The sequence below is a fragment of the Canis lupus genome, chromosome 13 (genome assembly GCF_003254725.2).
Source record: "Canis lupus dingo isolate Sandy chromosome 13, ASM325472v2, whole genome shotgun sequence".
In the NCBI taxonomy this organism is placed as follows: Eukaryota; Metazoa; Chordata; class Mammalia; order Carnivora; family Canidae; genus Canis; species Canis lupus.
The window spans coordinates 48,437,595-48,460,797 of NC_064255.1; the positions used below are offsets into that span (position 1 = coordinate 48,437,595).

General features: G+C 37.1%; 1 long non-coding RNA gene across 1 annotated transcript; it reads right to left on the reverse strand.

Annotated features, from left to right (window-relative positions):
- Positions 1 to 3,842: 3,842 nt before the first annotated feature.
- Positions 3,843 to 22,612, reverse strand: LOC118351680 (uncharacterized). Its single transcript, XR_004807491.2, has 4 exons — positions 22,053 to 22,612; positions 14,272 to 14,343; positions 8,027 to 8,115; positions 3,843 to 4,027 (listed from the first exon to the last, which is right to left on the reverse strand). It is a non-coding gene; the product is annotated as an uncharacterized LOC118351680 (long non-coding RNA).
- Between the last annotated feature and the right edge of the window lie 591 nt (positions 22,613 to 23,203).

Here is a 23,203-nt window from a genome sequence, read left to right on the forward strand (position 1 = left end):
TGCTTCATCCTCTACCTATGTCTGCCTCTCTGTGTCTCTCATGAATAAATAAATAAAATCTTAAAAAAAAAAGAACTATTAAACACTTATAAATCACATTCCTCCAAAATAATGAAAATGAAAAACTGCTTTTCACTTGTCCCAGGATTCTGTGACAAAATGCCCTTCAATTGTCAACCAGAATCACACACAGCTCCTGCCTCATCAAGAATTTCTGCAACATCACAGAATATCCCCGTGAATAGGCGCTTTAACTTCAAATTATAAACCTAGCAATGAACCAGCCAACTGTTTTCCTAAGCAACACAGCATTTATAGTCACAACTTTTTAAAAAGTTAATTTGAAGGGTTGTATCCGTCAATGACATATCATTATTTTTAACTACAATTAGCAACAGGAGTAAAAACTATACCATGTAGTGAGTATATTGCTCTGCCAGGCACGGATCTGATAGTTCCATGAGGATTTTCTCATTTAATCCTTGAAAAATTCCTCTGGTCTGAGATGGGTGACAGGATGTACACCACCCCAAAATATACCACTTTGGCATAAGGATTATTTTCAACTAGAGACACTTAGGAAACAGCAGAGAGTTAGACTGTAAGAAGAGCATTCTAATATCCTTCTTTTCTTCCTGAAAATGGGAGATTAAGAACTCCCATGTGACAGATGCCTTCCCTCTATCAGGAACAAAGAAACTTTCTTCAACAGGGAGGCAAAGTCGAGAAATTCTATACAAAGCTTATTAAAAATAATTCTTGGGATCCCTGGGTGGCTCAGCGGTTTAGCGCCATTTTAAAAAAATAATAATTCTTAAAAAATAATAATAATTCTTAACGGGCACTTTATAGAAGTTTGCTACTTCATTGGGTCTTCATGTCATGAGGAGGGCTCCTATATCACATAAACCTTATATAAATTTGTATGCTTTTCTCTGGGTAATCTGTTGTATGTCAGTTTAATTTTCTGCCCCAGATGAAAAATCCTGAGAAGGCAGAGAGCAAAGTTTGCCTCCCCTACATCTGTGATGGTTTATTATCTAATCAAGGCTACTGATCCATGAGCACAACGTGTTAATAGCTAACATTTAAATAGAGATACTTAATTTTCCTTAGTATTCATTTTCAATGTAAATATTTTGGGCTTTGAAGTTTATGTAGGCTTTCCAAAAGGACTTTCTTAAAACAGTAATCATTTTTATGAATATCATCAAATACTTCTTCACTCATTATCAGAAATTTTACATCTATTTTACATAAAATTGAAGTAGGCTGATTGGTATTTACTTATAAGGCAGATTTCCTGGAAAATAAAAACAAATCCATCTCTTAGAATTATTTTAGCTCTGACATTATTCTTACAATGAAATTCTAGGAACCTGTGGAATTATAAGTATGCACCATTTTAAGCACATGATTTTAAAAAATAAATCTTAAACTTACAGAATTAATAAATAAGGATTGGCCTGGACTTTCCTTTTGGATAATCTATCAGCTCCAGCAGAATTAATTTGTACCAACTATAGTATAAGAAAGAATTCCAGGCCAAATGAGTCTTTAGTCTGGAATATTTTACATGCTAAAACTGCAGCATGATCCATAAACATACATAATGCTGTGTCCTATCTCCATCCAACAACTTACTACTATGAGAAAAAGATGCTTTAAAAAGGGGGGAGGTACTTTGTTCTCAGGACAGCAGACTTGGAATGGAGATACTGACCTAGATCCATGATGCTCAGTGAGGGAGGATGGTGTTCATGTGACTGTATACAGAATTACACTATTTTATGACTTTAATATTGAAAAAGATGTAGTAATAAAGAGTCAAGGTGGAATTAGAGAAGAGTAGCATGACTTTAAAATTAAAATCTCTCAAAAAAAATAAATAAATAAAAATAAAATCTCTCTTTGCTTGAGCTGGGACATCCATCTTCTCCTGCCCTGGACTTTAGCACTCTTGGTTCTCAGGCCCTTGGACTTGGACTGAGTTAGACCACTGGCTTCCCTGGTTCTCCGGGGTTGAAAGCAGATTGTGTGACTGCTTGGTTTCCATAATAGCATGAGCATTGGCTTGGCTTCCTACAATAAATCTCATATATATCTATATATATCCTCTTAGTTCTGTTTTTCTGGAGAACCCTAATGATTATAGACATTTTGAGAAGCCCCAGTACAGATGATCTAAGTTTCTTCCCTTTAGTTGAAACACCGGTGGCTCTATTTGATCCACACACAGTTGAGGCAGCACGGTAAAATGAACAGGGCACTAAAATCAGGATTCTGCTTGCACTTCTGCCACTAACTAGCCGTCAATATGAGCTTTCTGTTACGTGACCTCTGAGGTTCCATCTATCACTAACACTGATCCTGGGGAAGATCTTGGAGATCATAGGTTCTAAGAATGTCTCCAAAGCACCTCCAGCACTAGAATGTTCAGCCAGTCACAGGTTGGCTAACTCCTTGGCCAGTGTTTAGTGTATCAAGAAATTTTTGACCCATCAATGATGATTCATACATTTAAAAATGGGGATGCCATGCAAAAATAAAATTTAATTTTTATTGAAAATTCTTAGAAATGCATCTCTTCTTTTTCCTTTGCCCTTCTCATTGAATTTATTGCCAGTAAAACATCTTGAATCCATCTCTTAATTGGTACACCCAGGCCCAGTGCCTTGGTCCAAGACCTGCTCATTAATCTCGCAATTATTCTCCAAATCCATGTTGTCTTTTCTCTAATACAGCCCACACATCATCACACCAGTCACCTATATAAATGTTCATGTGATCCATCTCCCTCCTACTTACAGACCATCAAAGAGCTCTACTGCCTGTAGAATCTGTAGTCCAGATTCTTTAGCATTGTTTTCAGTGTCATATCTGACCTGAAGTGACTTTTCCAAAATCAATCCCAGCAACTGTTCTCACCTCCCAAAACCTTTACACTTAGAGACTTTTGGATTTAAGAATCTTCAAATCCGGGATGCCTGGGTGGGTCAGGGGTTGAGCATCTGCCTTTGGCTCAGGGTATGATCCTGGAGTCCCGGGATCAAGTCCCACAATTGGGCTCCCTGCAAGGCCTGCTTCTCCTTCTGCCCATGTCTCTGCCTCTCTGCCTCTCTCTGTGTGTCTCTCATGAATAAATAAATAAAATCTTAAAAAAAAAAATCTTCAGATCCAATCTGCCCTCAACAACAAAAAAATGAAGCAAGTTTTATTACTACACACAAACTGCTCTCTTATCCTAAGTCCTATCCCTTTGCATAAAAATTTTTGCAAGCACTGGGTTTCTTTAAAAAACCAAAAGGAGCTCCTTTAATCAGTAACTGTTTTGGCACATTTTACTTTTTAATACTACTCAGCCTCTAAAGTGACATGGTTTGTAACTCACTCATTTAGCCGGTCAATCATTCATATAACAACCACTTAGGAATCTTGTGTATCCTATATTAGACAAAATATACATTAGGCTATATGTTGGCTCTTCCTTGAGGAAAAATATGGTTTGTCTAAGGACTTCAATTACTGAAATATTTCATACGGAAGTATTTCAATACTATAGTGTACTATGTAAATTACTTTAATGCAATGACACATATAATTAAAAATTCTTTTAAATAAAAAATGATGAGGGGCACCAGGGTGGCTCAGTCAATTAAGCAACTGACTTCAGCTCAGGTCATGATCTCAGGGTCTTGGGATTGAGCCCTGCCTTGGGCTCCACTCAGCATGGAGTTTGCTTGTCCCTCTGCCCCTCCTCCAACTCATGCTCACTCTCTCTCTTTCTCTCAAAAAAATAAATAAAATCTTTTAAAAAAAGATATAAATAAATAATACTGGGAGACGGAGAAACTCAGACAATATTTACTTTATAATGTCACCTTCTTCAAAGTCACTTAAAATTTCAGAGTTGGTATTTTTGTTCCTGCTTGTATTACTTGACATGACCTTTAAGTGTCCAGCAAAAATCAAGCAGCATTCCTTTGGTACATGTCCTTATCTTAGAACCATACTTTCAACTTCAAATCTGGAAAGAAAAAATATTTTAAAAACATATTTCTTCTGCAAAATGGCAAGTTTGGAGTCACTGATCGCAAACAAAATCCTTTTATCTTCCTCCATAAAGAATCTTACTTTTTGTTAAGAAGCAGTTATCATCCTCTTCTAATACAGACCTTATAGGCAGGGATTCTAGCCAACTTGTACACTCTGTAACATCAGTGCCTAGAATGGCGCTTGGCTCAGAAAGTAGGTACTCAATGAATATATATTGAGTGGATTTATGAATAGGCAAAAGGAGGTGTTGCACAACCACAGAACTAAGATCTCTAGATGAATGAATTCCTTAGATAAACCTGCTATTTCACAAAATATAAGCATTTTTAAACCACTACTGCTAAATTGATGATGTAAGGGAAGACATTTGGCTTTCTGAGAAACGTAAATTTGGTGTTGATTTGCATTTATTTTATCAAGATTTTTCATAAGTACTATATTCAGAAACAGTTTTGTAAATCTGCTACTTTTCTCTATTTATAGGTATTTAGCTAAAGGATGGTGGTTTGCCCACCCCTAGTCTATAGAAACAATCTCTCCCTGATTGTAATGCATGGTAAACTTTAATGGCCATAAAAAAAAATCACCTGGGAGATCTGATTTTTAAAAAAATACTCAAAATCCTTTATACTCTAGAAATTCAGATTTAGTAGGTCTGGGGTGCAACCTATAGTCTTAAGACGCTCTCCAGATCATTTTGATGAGGATTGCACTGTGAGAAACACTGTGTTTGAGGCTAAGAGCAAACATTATTTAGTTTTTTATATGAGTTATGTTTATGAATGTTGGAACAGAATATGTTTTATGAAATATTAGGAAGTCTAAATAATTTCAGATTTTCAGTTAGTAATTATACTACCAATTATTCTTCCTTTCTGGAAGAATACTAATTATAAATTCCGTATTCTAAATTTGACAGGTACTATTACAAAGAATGTTAGTGAGAAGGAAAATGACAGTATTATATATTACAGACTCTCCAATCCCTGTGTTATCAGTGAGAAAGCCTGAATTCCAGCATTTAATGTGTTACGAATTAAGTGATCTTGAGGAAATCACTTTATCGCCAATTCCTCATTTATCAAATGGGATTAACTTGTATCTATATACTTCATAAAAGTGTTTTAGGGGAAAAATATAATATATAACAGTGATTTGAATTGTTCAAAAGGAAGGTATTTTATAAAACATGGATTTTGCCCTACTTCAATAAGTTTGATCCCGTGAAGGAGAGTTAGAAGCAGAAAAGCTCTTACCAAAATAACTATTCAAACTAAGTAAGCCTGCCAGTTTTATGGATGCTGACAGAAGATATGAGACTCTTGAGTCAGAGACAAAGGATGTTACTAGTTACAGCAAAAGGAGTAACAGGAGTAGCAATATAGTTGTATCAGTGCCCAAGTCCCACAGGGAAATGTGGAGGGCCTAATGGAGCCTGCATATGCAGAGGGGTGGTTCACAGAGGAGAACCTAAGCTTAGGGAATCTGCTGCTTTTATAACAAGCAGTAAGCAAGTATGTTTGTCTGGAAGAAGACCAGGTGTAATACAAAAACTACAATGTATTATCTTCTCAGGATTGCCAGCTATGTAATCAATCCTGAGAAGTGGCCCAGGTTAAAGAACAGCCAAAACCTTGGGATTGTGGCACATTCAGCAAGACACATAGGAGCGCAAGAGGCTCATATCTGATTGTATCCAACATAAAGGGCATAATGATACAAATGAATAAAATTTCAATGTAAGGTTACATGTTTATTTAAAGAATTACGATTCTAGTTCCAAAGGAAGAAAATGCAAGGAGGAAATTTTACCATGTTATATTTTTCACTGTCTTTGGAAAGAAAACCACAAGATTAAAATGTGAAGACTCCTGGTTTTCTAGTGTTTATGTTAATAGATAACAATTTGAAAAACCACTACTTGCATCTGCAGATTGGAAAAATGATTAAAAATTGCTGAAGTAACTGCCATATCATAGAAATATCCTTAAGATAATGGTGGTTTCTATGAACTAAGAATAGGAAAATAGTCAACATGACCACCATGGAATCATTAAAGTAAAGCCAAGGATAAGTATGAAAAAGGAAGGAGAAGTCATGTGGAATGGAGAAGTAATATATGGATGAAAAGCATTATAATAGAAAACATCTGGTTTTCAAGGACTCTATTGGATTTAAAGCAGCACAGAAAGAACAAGAGGATTCCACATCCTGTTTTCTCTCTCTCCTCTATATTACGAAAGTGTGGATGAGGGCCAGTCTTTCTCAGCCAGGTTTTGAAGTGCATCATTTGGCTGCCAGATGCCCATTATACTAATTGGATCACCAACCTCCTCTATATCTCATTGACACAAGGATTCCAGGGCTACCTATTTCTTTTGCAGCATTAAAATTTAAGAATACCCACCCATACAATAAACTATAAAATATTCACATGGGTCTGTACTCTACTTTTATATTATACAGTAACTCCAGAATGATTCTTCAATAGCCTGGTTGAGTGATGTGAAAGAATGCCAATACTAAATAGGTTTCTCATGCTAAAACATTTAATTTTATACTTCCAGAGCATATACTTGAAGCATATGTGAATATTTACAGTTTTATTGGAATCATCATCTTCCTTAAGAATTTTTGTCTTGTTAGGCCTAAATGAACAATTGCTCTAACTCAACAAATACAAAAATTAGAGTATTTTTGTTAGAAATACAAAAAGAAAGATTTAATACTTTCACATTTGGAAATCAAAATGTTTATAAAAATATACATATGGCCATATATGTATATTGTATATTGCACTATAAGAAGAATCTATGTGCATCATTAACTAGTCTTAGATACATGGATTTTTTTGTTTTATTCTCCATTTAAAAGGGTAAATTTGAATAAATATCAATATCAATATTCATTGAACTGGTGAAAGATTTTATTTATTTATACATTTACTTGAGAGACAGAAAAAGAACTGGTACTTAATAAAAGTGACTTTCCATTCTAAATATTCATGATTTATAAAATGAGACTTTCTGTTAATGCGACATTATTTAACTTTTTCCAAGAAAGACTCACATACACAGTGGATCTTATATTAAATAGGGTCCTGGATTGCAGACAACAGAATCCACTCTGACTGGTTTAAGAAAGAAAGGATTTACTACAGCTATCAGTTAGTTTACAGAATCTTTGGAAAGGTTAGTGAAATAGTTTCTGGCCAACCTTCCAGGAACAACTTGGTGAAGATGCTAAACAGACCCCAGAAACATACTGTTGCCATCACAGTCAGGAAATTGGAGCCACCACATCTGAACAAAGAATCATGTGGTTTTTGCCAATTCCTGCAGCACCAAAATGGATGCCCCATGTCCTACCTTTTCCCCCATATATATTAATTTCATGAAAATACATCTGTCAGAATCTAAATCATGTATCCAGACCCTACAAGAAAGGTGAGGAAAGGGACTGGAAAGGGTAGGTTTTTGTTTTATTGTTTTGGTTTGGTTTTATATTCCTCATTATGATGGTTGGGTTTACATTACTGGGGACAACAAAAATGTAACCATTTCAAAATGCAGTCAAGTTCAAAAGACTGGACAGCCTCAAATTGTGTGTCAACTTCAGATTTTTATCACAAAATTTAGAGTACTTTACTTAACACATTTTGCATGTTTTCTCATTCTAGATAAATAAGAGGACTGTTATAGTTGTCCAGTCATTTTTTTATTGTTTTGCTATCTTGCTTAGAATAAATTTTGGGCTTCATCCTGTTTTCAGTTTTAGTCTCCTTTTGTGGTTTGAAAATTCATCATTACATTACAGAGTTCCAAGTACAAATCCCAAACTACTACATATTTCTCTTGATCAATATTGAATTTGTAACATGTCTTTTGTCTTTAAGTATTGTTAAACTGTACAAACTATCTGCCACTGTTTTTCTTAGCAGTCCTAGATAAAACATTTTTGCATCACTTACTCTTGATAGAATGTTGTCTGGCAAAGTTGGAGCTGCACTTCATTTTGCAAACTACGAAATGACCTATTCTTCTTTAGATATAGTTGAGTCTTAAAAAAAAAAGAAAATAAACAAATAATAGCTTAGAGAAGAGTTAAAAGAAAATGATTATGAGGGTCTGTATTAGCTCAGATCCCTGCAAAGCCTCTGATAACAAAAACTAGAGTTGATTTTATATGTTCTCCAAAGTGTAGCCATTTTTTTATGTGGTAGACGTTGGCAGTTATAATCTTCCTTATCTGGGGGGCATCTGGGTGGTTCAGTCAGTTAAGCATCTGACTCTTGATTTCAACTCAGGTTATGATCTCAGGGTAGTGGGATCAAGCGCCATGACAGGCTCTAAACTCAGTGGGGAGTCTGAGATTCTCTCTCTCCCTCTACACCTCCTCACTCTCTAAAATAGTAAATAAATAAATCTTTTAAAAAAACATCTTCCTTATCTGGATTCATGAGAATTTGGCATGATCCTAATAGAGCAAAACTTCTCCTGTGGAAGAGAAGGAGAAGGAGACATTGATAGTGAGGAAGTGGTCTTCCCAAATACTCATGAAAATCCATGCTGTTAGGCTCCCTACCTCTGTGATGAAACTGGTAAGGAACTCATCAGAACCTAGCTTGCTCAGCAAAGCAATCAGAATAAATCACAGGTCAGAAAAAAAGTAAACCTGATAATGCCTGGGAGTCTTTCATTGAAAGATATTAACAGTGAGAAATTCAAACATGTCTTTTTCCCTCTTCCCAAAGATTAAGTTTTAATATAGGTTAATGTTGCTTCTGCCTGCTATTTTTAAGAAAAAACTATAATGTGACTCCTAAATCTTTAAAATGTTTGCATTTTCAAAGGTCTAAAAATAAATATATGCTCATATAACCTCATACCATATAGAAAGATTAACTCAAAATGGATCAATGACCTAAATATAAGACCTAAATGCTATTAAACCAGAAAACATAGGGCTGAACCCTGGGTGTGGTAATAGATTATTAGATAGAACACCAAAAGCACAAGCAGCAAAAAAATAAATACATTTGGCTTCATCAAAATTAAAAACTTTTTTGTATCAAAGGATATTATCAAGAAAATGAAAGGAAAATAACATATAGAATGAGGCAAAATTGCAAATTATAGATCTAACAAGGATTTAATATCTAGAGTACATAAAGAATTCCTACAACTCAGTAACAAAAGACAAGCTAATTCAAAAATAGGTGAAGGTCTTAAATAGATATTTCTCCAAAGAAGATACACAATTGACCAATAAGTACATGAAAAGATGCTTAGCATTCTTAGTCACTTGGGAAATGCAAATAAAAACCACAATGAGTTACTACATCATACCTACTAGGATGGATATAATTTAAAAAAGTAAAGAAGCAAAAACAACAAGTACTGGAGAGGACATGAAGAAATTGGAACAACTGGAACCCTTGGGCATTGTTGGTAGGAATGTAAAATGGTGCAGCTGCTGTGGAAAACGGTTTAGGCAGTTACTAAAAAAGCTATAAAATTATCATATGATCCAGCAATTCCACTCCTAGGTAACCCATTCTCCAACTTTCAATTCTAGCAACCACTGATTTCTTTTCTTTCCTTACAGTTTTGCCTTCCAAAATATCATATAAATAGAATCACACAATACATTGCTTCTTATGTCTGACTAAGCAAAATTCATTTAAGATCTCCCTGTCTCACATGAATCAATGGTTTCTTTTTATTGCCTAGTTGTATATATCAGTTTGTTTATCCACTTACCTGCTGATCCCTGATTTCATGGATAAATACCTTTGTATAATAGAATTTTGATACTATAAGGCTAAAGACAGAAGGCTAATAAAAAATAAATTTAAAAAAAAGACAGAAGGCTAAAAACAAAACACTGCACTCTAGTTGGTAAATATGTATCTCACACAGGTCCAGTTTAGCAATTCTAAAACTACTTTCCACACATATTAGAATTGAACAAGTAAGTAAATATATTGCAGACAATGACAGCCAGGTTTGTTATCTATGAAAGAAAGAAATTACAAACAAGCAAAGGGGAATGCCAGAATAAACCCCGTGGTAACAGTCTGGAATTAAAGATACCAGTATGAACCAATGTTTATTTTAATATATATACACAGATGAATATATAAAGAAATAGATACAGGGTTAAAATACATACAAACATATATGCTAGCTCTACACACTGAGAGGGTCTAGAAATAATGACTCTCTAGTTGCAACAAGAACACCAAAAGGCCAGATTCGGGTTTCTAAATATCATTCTCCAATCAAAGGATCCACAATTCTTAAAAAATTATAGATTCTTGGGTTAGAGCACAGAAAACACAAGAGAAAAGCCAGGAGAAGCATCTTAGAGTGCCAGAAAGTAAGTTAGTGCTTAAAAAGAAAACAAGATATGGGTTCCTTGAAGTGACACAGGAACTAACTCTTAGGAGCACCTGATGGTCAGATCTGGGATAATTTGAACAATGCAATAAACAATGATAATAATTATAACCCAAAAAATAAAATAATATCCTGGGGGATCCCTGGGTGGCTCAGCGGTTTGGCGCCTGCCTTTGGCCCAGGGCGCGATCCCGGAGTCCCAGGATCGAGTCCCACGTCAGGCTCCCAGCATGGAGCCTGCTTCTCCCTCTGCCTGTGTCTCTGCCTCTCTCTCCTCTCTCTGTGACTATCATGAATAAATAAATAAATAATATTTTTAAAAAATAGATAAATAAATAAATATCCAAAAGTCAATAAATATCCCTGAGACTATACTGATACAAATACACAAGTGAGTGAATAAATGAAAAGAGGCAATTCTTCCTACAGAAGAATTAAATTACAGGAAGAAAGGGGGAAATGGAACATCATCATTAGCTGTTGGCTTTAAAAAAACAAACCAATAAATAAAAAAACAGCCAGTCATTGCACTAGCAAAATGAGTTTATTCAAGAATAGCAGAGAATCGTAGTGCGGGACAAGCAAACTATGGAGAATGATAGGCAAGTCCAGAGAACAGAAGAGGGGGGTCTGCTTTTATGGAGGAAAGGAAGAAGCTAGAAGGGGCTGTTTTCAAAGGATTCAGGGTAGCAACACCTTTCAACAGCAGAATGTGGCAGTTTTCAATGGCTGGGTTGTTGCTGGACAAGGTGAAACTCTTCCTTGTACTGGGGTATTTACATATCTAAGTTTCCTCCTGATTATGGTCTGAGTGATAGTGTGTGAGAGCTTCCCCTTCAGGATTTTTGGACTCCATCTTTAATGAGGTTTCCATTATTTGTTTTCACAGTACCAAAGTAATAATTGCTACAGGCAACATCCACTGATGAATACTAAAATTTGTAAGTGAAACTTTAGAGAGAAACAGGGTATCCACATGGCCTCATAATATCTCTCATCAAATATTTATTAATAACTGTGATAACTGTGGTGCTTTTAACATATGTCTCCAATTTCTTAAATACTCCCTCTAGGAGATGGGTCTTAGATCCCCTAGACTGGACTTAATAACTCCAGTGGTCTAGACTTGGCAACTTGCTCCAAAGAACCAAGTATGGAAAGAGAAAAATTGAAACTTTACAGTGGAGATACCTGGCCACACAACCTATACCAAGTGATAAAGGCTAAGATCACCATTAATAAGATATTGATTTCATTTACCCCAAATCTGCAACCTCAGTCTTACCATGTAAAAAAAAAGCAAACCCAACCTGAAGAACACACTACAATACATCTAACCAGTACTCTTCAAAAGTAATTAAAGACAAAAAAAATCTCAGGAGCTGTCACAGATTGAAGGAGAATAAGGAGATGTGACAACTATAGGCAGTGTGGTATTCTGACCTGAATTGTGGAACAGAAAAAAAGCCTGAAATACCTCTGAAATAACAGAAATACAAATAGTCTGTAGTTAATTGCATTTGTTGAACCAAAATTAATTTCCTAGTTTTGATCACTGTACCATGACTACATGAAATGTTAACATGTAGTTAACAGGTAGCTGGGTAGAGAGTATATAGGAACTATCAGTAGCATCTCTAAAACTCTTCTGTAAATCTAAAATTATCAAAATAAAAAGTTTAATTTTTTTTTTAGCTTCAGGTAAAACTACGGGCTTACACTCAGTACTTGAAATCAGTGGGTCTCACTCCCAGATGACTTAAACTAAAAATAAAAACATATCGGTATTAACCAGTTGTAACTCACCTGTGCAGTTTGAACATATAAGTTGCCCAAACTAAAATCTCCCAGGAATTTGGTTAGGTTATCTGTCTCATTGTTGCTCTAGGAGATGGCCCTACACAACCAGCTGCAGACCCCAGAGTACACAAAGAAGAATCAATCCCTTCCTCCTCCTAGCCACTGCATCATGGATATAGATTAGCACTGGTGGGTGGATGACTGAGGTGGGATGAAGCAAATGGAAGTGGGATGAAGCAAATGGAAGTTGGTAATTGGCACTTTGTAAAAAGATGCTTAAAGCATAAAGAATGCAGTTATGTTCACCTCAGCACTTTCTCCTTACCTAAAATGCATGTAGCATTCAGGTACACAACTATCTTTAGGACAATGCAGGGGATATTATCTGGTTTACAGTCCTTTTATTCCCTGAATTATTCCTACCTGATTATATACAAACTATACATCCCTACTAGTCTCTTTTTTACAACATCTAGAACAGGGATTTCCAAAGTGTCACTTCTAGGACTACATAAAGAATTAAATGAGGTCGAGGGGTGAGCAGGAATTTTTGAACTTTGAATATTTCCAAAAAATCAATGAGTACATTAATTTACCTGTAATAAAGCTGCCCAGAATAATATAACTTTCATTTGCTATAGCTGGAATCATGGCAACTCAGCATGAACCAAAGTGCTGATTGACAGACATCTTTTTTATTTGTAAAAGCAGGGAGATAAATTAACTATTAATAAATGACTTCTGTTAATAGGCAAAAAAAAAAAAAACCCACAAAGGGTTCATGGGGTGACAATAATTAGAAGCCAGGGTGCTACTTACTGGATAAGATGCCCTGCTCTCAGCTCTTGACCCTAGAAAGCCATCCCGCCATCAGAATCCTCTAATCCCCTCAGCACTTGTTTACCCTGGAATACCTTTTCTGGTGATGTCTGCCAGTAGATTACAAGTGCTTGGTAATTTAATACCATCTTTATTGCCTTATGCATAGTCAAGAAACTATATACTTCATAGTATGTCTATGATTCATAAAGAGTTGAGTAAATACATCTATTTTTATACCTTCAGGAACATAATTCTCTACTTAAAATAGTTTCCATGAGAAAGATAAATTTAACCTCCATCATGTTTGTTTATACTAATTTTTCCAAGTTATAAATTCACTGTTGAGAACTATCTGTACCCACACAAGAATTTCAGCTCTTAGTAAGAACTTCCATGGCTGTGATATTTACTAGGGTTAGATTCTCCCAAGCTAAAACGGCATAGGTGGATTCAAGACAATTTGACAAGCACAGAAAATATTGACTTTTAGAACCATCTGATGCCAAAGATGATGAATACTTATAATACAGCACTTTATTTTTTAGGATACCCTGAAATGCTTCATAATCTTAAAATGTTTAAAAATCAATACCTCTTTTTACTTTATAGGTGGTTTACAAAACATCCTTTAAAGGCTAAAAAATGACAAATGTAAATCCAATTTACCTAAGTATATTAAAATTTTAATAGAAGCAGAGAAGGTCCACCTACTCTCTCAGAGGCAGAAATACATATCTATATAACAGATCACTGAAGTTTGTTCAAAGATTAGTAAGTTAAAATTACAGAAAACATTTTAATAGGCTTAAATAAATTTATTTTTATTCAAAATCAATGATCTCAAATACATACCTCAAATGTGACACATAGTATTACCCCAAAGATAAATATTTCTTTAATCAATGGATAAAATAAATGAAAGAAAAGAACAGCTTCACCAAACCAAAAGAAAATATAAATATAAAAGAAAATATAAATATTCCAACCCTCTTTTTGTTTCCTAAAATCTAAAAATCAAGACAAGGATTAGGAGCATAGAAATATAAGAAAAATAATTTGGCATTATGCTTTTATAGTGCTAACCTGTATTTGTTTAAAATGACAGAAAAGCATAATGATAACATATTAGAATAATATGTTTCATATATTGGAATAATCATATATCAGAAAAAAATCTTTTTTATTTCTTTACCTCTCTGAGATTTTTCTTGGCTTCTTTGGGCTGAATGAACATCAGTACTTTCAGCTTTTTGAAATCTTTGCTCTGTAAAACAAAGTGTATTTACATTGAATGCATTCTTCCTGTACCCATATACACAATTTCTTCTAAAAATTTGGATAGGATTTATAGCCTAGGGAACATGTTATTTTTATGTAATTTTAACTTTACACATAAACTTTGCTGAAATAACTTTAAGAAATAGATTTACTTAAAACAATTGAAGTGCCAAGTATGGAATTCACTGGTGATGTTACAGATAGACAAGTTCACTTATAAGTAAGATAATAAAATCATTATACAAGTTGAGAATTGTTTACATGATGAAAAGCTATTTATTGAGTTATGAATATGAGTCACCCCATAAATCTAGTTCAATCTCATGTCAACTCAGTTAGAGATCACAATCATCAAAAAGACTTCATAAACCTATTCAAGAGCTTCAGTAATCCTTTTCATCTAGGGAATTCAGTTTCAAAATAGTGTTACAGACTAAGGGTTATGCTCTAAGGTAAAATGCAACTCAGTTCAGTTGAGTTTATATACCCAATAGATTCTGTTTCTTTTTTTTTAAGATTTATTTATTTTATTCAGAGAGAGAGAGAGAGAGAGACAGAGAGGCAGAGACACAGGCAGAGGGAGAAGCAGGCTCCATGCAGGGAGCCCGATGTGGGACCCGATCCCTGGTCTCCAGAATCACACCCCAGACTGCAGGCGGCGCCAAACCGCTGCGCCACCGGGGCTGCCCTAGACTATGTTTCTTTAACATTATATTCCAGGTCTTGGGCATCAACATAAAAAGTGTGATCACCCTCTATTATCTTGATATCAGTTTACTCTTCACACTCCATACTCAATGATGAGAATCTGAACATAGATCTAACATACTCCAAGACTTATTCTGTTAACTTCTTTGCTATTAACAGTAGTAGTAATAATAATAATAATTTATTGAGCACTTAGTATGTTTCAGGCACTATTCCAAACATTTTACATGTATTAACTCATGAAAGTAGTTTATATCTGTAGGCTTCCTATATATGCAAGAGACTCTCTTGGTTATTTAACATACCTATGAATGACATACAGAATTTGCTAACTTAATTCTTCTGGTTTTTAGCAGCTTTAAAAAAAAAAAAAAAGAATCAATGACAGCAGCACCGTAGTGTACAAAGCAATATAGCAAAGATGATACAATACATAATAATTAAGTCAAGTAACTTTGCTCCACCATACCTCCTGCTGACATTGGGAACTACATCATATAATGTAAAGCAAATTAACACTCCCATCCTGGCTAGCACGGTTCTAATGGAATGTTATTCACATGAGCTCATGAAAAATGAACTTTTAACCAGTTTGACCCTATAATCTCAAATGAATGCAGCAACCAGAAGAAAAATATTATTGATATGATTAATAATTTAATTGCATCAAAATTTTTTAAGAACAGAGAAAAGTGAATTATTTGATGCCAACATATTCCCCAAATATATAGGAGCTAAATATAGGAATTTAGCTCTCTGAAGCATAATAAACTGTAATTTTCACAATTAAATTTCACTTTATGATAGAATATATATATAAGCAGTAAGCTCAAATTATTTTCAATATTAAATATATTAAAATTTCAAACAGATCTATGAAACATGTATCACTGTGAAAAGAGCCAATACATTCATATGCATATAAAAAAATGGAGGGAGGGGTACCTGGGTGGCCCAGTGGGTTAAGCATCTGCCTTCTGCTTGGATCATCATCCTGGATTCCTGGGATAGAGGCCAGCATTGGGCTCCCTGCTCAGCGGAGAGCCTGCTTCTCCCTCTCCTGCTCCCTCTCTTGTGTTCACTCTCTTTCTCTGTGTCAAATAAATAAATAAAATCGAAAAAGAAAAAAATAATGGAGGGATATATACCAAATTGTTACAACTGACCATCTGTCATCTTAGGGATGGAATTTGTAGTCATTTTTATTTTCTTCTTTATAACCTTTCTATAACTGCCAAATTTCCTACACTTAACTTGTATTATCTTATTTCCAATTTTTAAAAAGCTACAATTTTCTGATTATATAAGTCTTATGCTTACATTTAAAAGTGAAAATCTAATGAAAGTCCACTTAACTCTTATTCATTGCTTCACCATGTCTGCATTCAGTTCCCTTTATATGCATTTCAACCACAGTGCATACCATTAGCACTGGAATGCTAATGCTAATGAATGTTTAATTGGCTGTCGTCTTTCCTATACCATAAACTACATGAAGGCAGGGACTAACTATATCTGATTAATTACTATAGCCCGTACCTACTACAATGCCCAGCAGAGGTAGGCACCCAATAAATAGCTGTTGAAATTATGTTGTTTCCTTTAAAAATTATAAATTATAATAGGATCAGCATTCCTGCACATATGATTTTGTGCACTAATCCAATTACTCTCATGGGGTAAATTTCTAAAACTAGAACTGCAGAGACAAAGGTATGCACATTTTGAATTGTATATACATTGTCAAATTGCCCTCCATAATCCCTGAAGAAATTTACATTTCCACCAGCAATGGATGAAAGTGTCCATTTCCCCATATCCTTGAAACACTGAGTATTGCCACCATAAAAACAAAACACAAAACAAAAAAACACACTTTTGTGAAGGAGATAACATTACTAGTCATCACTTTTATATTAGAAAAAAATTTAAGATATTACAGATTTTGCTATTCTTAAAACCACATAGCTATTAAAATAGATAAAAAATACTAACCAAATTATATTTAGAATGATTGCTCATGCTGAATGATTCTTTATGTTCAAGTAAAACAATGCTCATTCTTCTGCTCAACTCTTTTCAATGTACCCAAAGGGAAGACAATACAAATATTTAAAAAAAAATAAAAGTAAGTATAGAGTACATGTATAAGAAAACAATCTAACATGGAGATAAATTGGAGTAGATCATATACAGGTTCATGTGCAAGTTAGGTCTGGGAAAGAACTCTAAGGTATGGATTCAAAAAACAAGGGGAAATGGGTAGCCTACTATGAAGGCAGTTATATGTTGCTCTGACAAATTAAGTTGGAAAATGCTGTCTTGCTGCTCTAGAACTACATTTCCAAAAGCCTACTGTCACTGTCCACAGGAATGCTTACCCAAACTCAGTGTGTCCAGAATAAAAATAATATTCCTCCTCTAATCCCCAGAACACTTAATTAATTTTGGATGCAAGCCATGATGCTATATCTGGACTGGCACTGTCCAAAATGTAAATAGAGCTAGTACAAATTGAGGTGTGCTAGAAGTGTAAAATACCCACTGGACTTCAAAGACTTAGTATGAAACAGAATGTAAAATATCTCATCAATAATTTTCATATAGATTACCTGTTGAAATGATCACGTTTTAGAGATATGGCCTAAAAATTCATTATTAAAAATAATTTCACCTTTTTTTCTCCCCTTTTTCAATGTGGCTGCTAGAAAATTTAAAATTATATAAGTGGCTCACATTTGTGGCTTGTATTATATTTCTATTGGGCAGAGAGGATCTAGACCATTGAGATCAAGGGCCATATGAAGCTAAGCCATCAGTGTTGTGCCCTAAGAATCCTCCAGAAAGTACCAAAGAGTGAGAGGAGAAAGATACCTGTGAACCCGGTCTGGCTAGGATCTCAAGACATTGATGAAAGAGATTTATAGAGGCTGAGCAGGAGCATAAAGCAAAGCTGACAAAACTATGTTTTGAATGCCAGATCATATAAAACTATTGCTCTCATTGTGTTCCCTCTGAGTTGCTTTTGCCAGAGCTTTTGACAGTGCCTCCGAATATCCTAACCATGTCTGAGCTACACCACAAGGTAGCAATCTTGGGCTGAAGGGTTACGATGGAAAGGTGTATCTCCCACAGTCAGGAGTGACCAAGAAGAGAAGTCATTCTATCATTTTCTTTACACAGTAAAGCACTAGATTAGCAGCAAAGCTCCTGTAATATATTTCATTATGTTAATAAAAAGAGAAAGCCATCTGACACATATTTGAAACAGTGGATTGTCGGTCTTCTCATAGAAATACATATGTCTAGTGAATAAGGAATAAAACTATGAAAACCTCACAACCCAATGTAAAAGAGTAGTTGTATAGGCTGGGTTTCACAGAAACAGAGCTTGAGATGAGGATTTTTTTGCAAATGATTTGAGGTTCTCAGGTAAAAACTGTAAGTGAAGTAAACAGGATGAGGAAAAGGAAAGAAGTAAGGGAAAGATGTGGGTCCAGCTGCAGTCCACCCCAGCTTGATCCACTGGTTGCTGTAGAGCAGAAATGACATGGCAAAAGGGTTCCTCTTTAAGGCAGGAGGTACCCCCAATATCTGTCATCCTTTCACACAGGCCACACCTGGGAGTCTTGGGATTCACCCTCCTGGGCATTTCTTGGCAGGGCAGCTTCATCAAGAGGCAATTCTTGAGAGAAGGTACAGCTGTGAGCTGTTGGCAGCCAATACTCATAACACCTGGAAAATGGAGGCACCGACCTACCTGAAAAATTTTTTCAGTTTTCCTCCATAAAGTGGGACTAATGATAGCAGCTCTTTTATATGCTTGTCAAAACTTAGTAATAATGGATGAAAGCATTCAGAATAGCATTTTATATTACATAATATATATAATTCACTTAGAATTACACATAGCACATAGTAAATGCTCAATAAATGTTATGTTACTATTATTGTGTCCTCAGAAGTACCTATATCAGGTGTCTCATTGCCCAAGTGCTGTAAGGTATCCACAACTGAGACTTCTATTCAAACATTAGTTAAGGGCAATCTAAAGATTCCACATCCAGGTGACTGCCTAGATAAATGTGCACATCATTTTTATCTGACATTTTCTCAAAGTTCAAAATCAAGTAAGGGTAACCTTTTTTGTGTTTGTCATTAAAGAATAGGGATGGGTGTGAACAACAGGGAGTTTTCTTTAAGAACAGGAAAAAGACAAGGATATCTACTCTCATCACTTTTATTCAACATAATACTGGAAATCCTAGCTATAGAAACAAGACAGGATAAAGAAATAAATGGCATCAAAGTTGGTAAAAAATAAGCAAAACTATCACTATTTGCAGATGACATGCTATATATAGAAAACCCTAAAGACTCCTCCAAAAAACTACTAGAACTGATAAATTCAATAAAGTCACAGGACACAAAACTAATATACAGAAACCTGTTGCATTTCTATACACTAATATAGCAGAACGTAGCAGAAAAAAATTAAGAAAACAATCCCATTTACAATTTTCCCAAAAAGAACAAAATATCTAGGAATAAACTTAGCCAATGAGGCTATACTCCACAAACTATCAAATATTTTTTTTCAAACTATCAAATATTAGTGAAAGAAATTGAAGATGACACAAATGAATGTATCAGGAGAACAAATTGTTAAAATGTCTATACTACTCAAAACAACCTATAGATTTAATGAAACCCCTATCAAAATACCAACAGCATTTTCATAGAACCAGAGCAAATAATACTAAAATTTGATTGGAACTACAAAGACCCTGAGTAGCCAAAGCAATCTTTAGAAAGAATGAAGCTGAAGGTATTACAATCCCAGATTTCAAAATATACTACAAAGCTATAGTAATCAAAACAGTATGGTAATGGCACAAAAATAAACACATAGAACAATGGAACACAATAGACAGCCCAGAAGTAAACCCACACATATATGGCCTATTAATCCATGACAACGGAGTCAAGAATACACAATAGGAAAAAGTCTGTTCAACAAATGGTGTTGGGATAACTGGACAACTTTAAGCAAAAGAATGAAACTGGACCACTTTCTTATACTATTCCCAAAAATGAACTCAAAATGGATTAAAGACCTAAATGTGAGGTCTGAGTCCATAAAACTTCTAGAAAAAGACATGGGCAGTCATTTCTTTGATGTCAGCTATAGAAACATTTTTCTAGATATATCTCCTCAGGCAAGGGAAACAAAAGCAAAAATAAACTATCAGCGGGATCCCTGGGTGGCGCAGCGGTTTGGCGCCTGCCTTTGGCCCGGGGGGGGGGGGGGGGGGGGGGGGGGGGGGGGGGGGGGGGCGGGGGGGGGGGGGGGGCGGGTGATCCTGGAGACCGAGGATCAAATCCCACGTCGGGGTCCCGGTGCTTGGAGCCTGCTTCTCCCTCTGCCTGTGTCTCTGCCTCTCTCTCTCTCTCACTGTGTGCCTATCATAAAAAAAAAATAAAAAAATAAAAAATAAAACTATCGGGACTACACCAAAATAAAAAGCTTTACATAGCAAAGGAAACCATCAACAATACAAAAGGCAACCTACTGAATGGGGGAAGATATTTGTAGATGATATGCTTGATAAGGAGTCAGTATCAAAAATACATAAAGAATTTACACAACTCAACATCAAAAAAAATCTGATTTTAAAAATGGGCAGAACTAAATAGACATTTTTCAAAGAACATGTACAGATGGCCAACAGACATGAAGAGATGATCAACATCATCAGAGAAATGAAAATCAAAACTACACTGAGCTATCACCTCACACCTGTTATAATGGCAAGAATCAAAAAGATGGGGGCGGGGGAGGGGGCAGCATCAGCAAAGATGTGGAGGAAAAGCAACCCTTGTGCACTGTTGGTGGGAATGCAAATTGTGCAGCTATTGTAGAAAATAGTATGGAAGTTCCTCAAAAACCAAAAACTTAAAAACAGAGTTACCATATGACCCAGTAATCCCACTATTGGGTATTTACCCAAATTAAAAAAAAAAAAAAGAATCACTAATTCCAAAAGTTATATGTAACCCTATGTTTACTGCAGCATTATTTACAAGAGCAACCCAAGTGTTCATCCATAAATGAATGGATAAAGATGTGGTTTATCTATTCAAAGGAATAATACTCAGTTATAAAAAATAATGAGATCTTGCCATTTGTGACAACATGGATGGACCTAGAGGGTATAATGCTAAGTGAAGTAAATCAGATGGAGAAAGACAAATACCATATGATTTTACACCTATGTGGAATTTAAGAAATGAACAATTAGGGCAGCCCGGGTGGCTCAGCGGTTTAGCGGCCGCCTGCAGCCCGGGGCGTGACCCTGGAGACCTGGGATCGAGTCCCGCTCGGGCTCCCTGCATGGAGCCTGCTTCTTTCTCCCTCTCCCTGTGTCTCTGCCTCCTTCTCTTTCTCTGTGTCTCTCGTGAATAAATAAGTAAAATCTTTAAAAAGAATGAAATAAACAATTAAAGAAGACAACAATAGGCTCCTAAAAACAGAGAAAAACTGGTGATTGCCAGAGGGGAAGTAAGAGGAGGTTATGAGTGAACTAGATAAAGGAGATTAAGAGTACACTTATCTTGATGAGCATTAAGGAATGTGCAGAATAGTTGAATTACTATACTGTGCCCCTGAAAGTAATATAACACTGGACGTTAGTTATAAACTCCATTTTTTTTTTTTTTTTTAATAAAAAAGGAAAGGGGACAGCCCCGGTGGCGCAGCGGTTTAGCACCCCCTGCAGCCCAGGGTGTGACCCTGGAGACCTGGGATCGAGTCCCGCGTCGGGCTCCTGCGTGGGGCCTGCTTCTCCCTCTGCCTGTGTCTCTGCCTCTCTCTCTCTTTCTCTCTCTCTCTTTCTCTCTCTCTCTCTATATATATATATGAATAAATAAATAAATAATCAAAAAAAAAAGGAAAGGGTAGCTGAATAACAGAAGAGTGGGTATTACCTCAACATTGGCTGAGATTTGCTTCTGCGGCAGACCCTCACTAGATGCGATTCCTCGCCTAGCTCCGAAGAGGAAAACCAAAACCAAAAAAGCAAACCCCTCTCTCACCCACGCTGTGGGACCCCAATCCCAAGACCAGAGTCTTCCTCCGGAGTCTCCACAAAGCTGCACCCCGGGACACTCGGAGGGACACTTAAAATCAGTCGCAGGGGCCAAATCTCTGATTCCTGCATTCTCCAAAGGCAAATGTAGAGAATGCAGACTCTTCCTCCTCTTCGATCTCGTAGTTTTGGAGACCTCAGGGACCTGTCAGTCCCAGCGGGCCGAAGAGGGCGGGCTGGGTGAGCGGCCACAGACACGGTCCTCGGCAGAGAGAAGGCAGCGATCTTCCCGCGTAGGTCACCGAGCACACTCGCGGCGGGGGGCGGGCTTCGCGGCGCGGCTGCTGCACCCCGGGGCCTGGCGAAGGCGCTCCGCGGCCCGGCGGGCTTCGGAACCAGCGCCCCCAGGCGGCCCCCGCGGGGGAGGCGGCCCCCGCGGGGGAGGCGGCCCCCGCGGGGGAGGCGGCCCCGGCCCGAGGAGCGGACACCGGAGACGCTGTCGTTACCTTCTCGAGGAACCGGGTCAGTCCGCAAGGGAGCGCCAGGACCCCGCCCGCCAGCAGGGGCCTTCCCCTCGCCGCCGCGGGCTTGGGACCGGCCGCCGCCCCCCGGGAGCCTCCCGGGCTCGCCCTCTCCGGGGATGCCCCGGGGGCTCCGCTAACTCCCGCGAGGCTGCGGGGGCGGGATGAGGGCGGGGCTCAGGAGGGGGCGGGGCTCGCGGAGGGGGCGGGACGCCGGCCTGACCCGCCTCTGGCCCCGCCCCCGCCTCTGGCCCCGCCCCCGCCTCTGGCCCCGCCCCTCGGCCTGAGTGAGCAGCGCTTTAGGTCTTCCCGCGTACAAGCTCCTTAAGTTAGGAAGCCCTGGGTGTTATACTATGTATTGACAAATCAAGCTCCAATAAAAAAAATATACAAAAAAAAAGAAAGTGGGTTGTTAAAGTATCCAGCTTGGGGCACCCGGGGCAGGGGGGGCTCCATAGTTGAGCATCTGCCTTCAGCTCAGGGCGTGATCCCAAGGTCCCCATCGAGTCCCACATCAGGTTCCCCGCAG